Source organism: Penaeus monodon, chromosome 21 (assembly GCF_015228065.2).
Source record: "Penaeus monodon isolate SGIC_2016 chromosome 21, NSTDA_Pmon_1, whole genome shotgun sequence".
In the NCBI taxonomy this organism is placed as follows: domain Eukaryota; kingdom Metazoa; phylum Arthropoda; class Malacostraca; order Decapoda; family Penaeidae; genus Penaeus; species Penaeus monodon.
The window spans coordinates 16,679,949-16,680,289 of NC_051406.1; positions in this window are offsets into that span (position 1 = coordinate 16,679,949).

Genomic DNA, 341 nt, shown 5'->3' on the forward strand with positions numbered 1-341 from the left:
AATCATAATTGCAAGCCCCTGGATGCGTTCAAGGCTCCGCCGGGCGCCCACGAACGTACGCACTCACGCGCCGCCCCAGTCCTCCGTCCCTTGCCAAGTCCCCCCCCCCCCCCAGCAACTTCAGGGTCTCCGGTCACGACAGAACATGACACAACAAGTTTTCGTCTCACTCTTTTCTCCTTATCTCGCTGTTATCGGTCTCCTCTTCCTCCCTTCTTCTCCGCTCGTCCCTCTCTCCCATTCGCCTCTTTTGTACCTAAGGTTGCGATTAGGTCGTTCGCTTTGTAGTCTGGCGTTGCGGGCGACGCGGTGCCATGACGGGGCGCGGTTGGCCGAGAGGC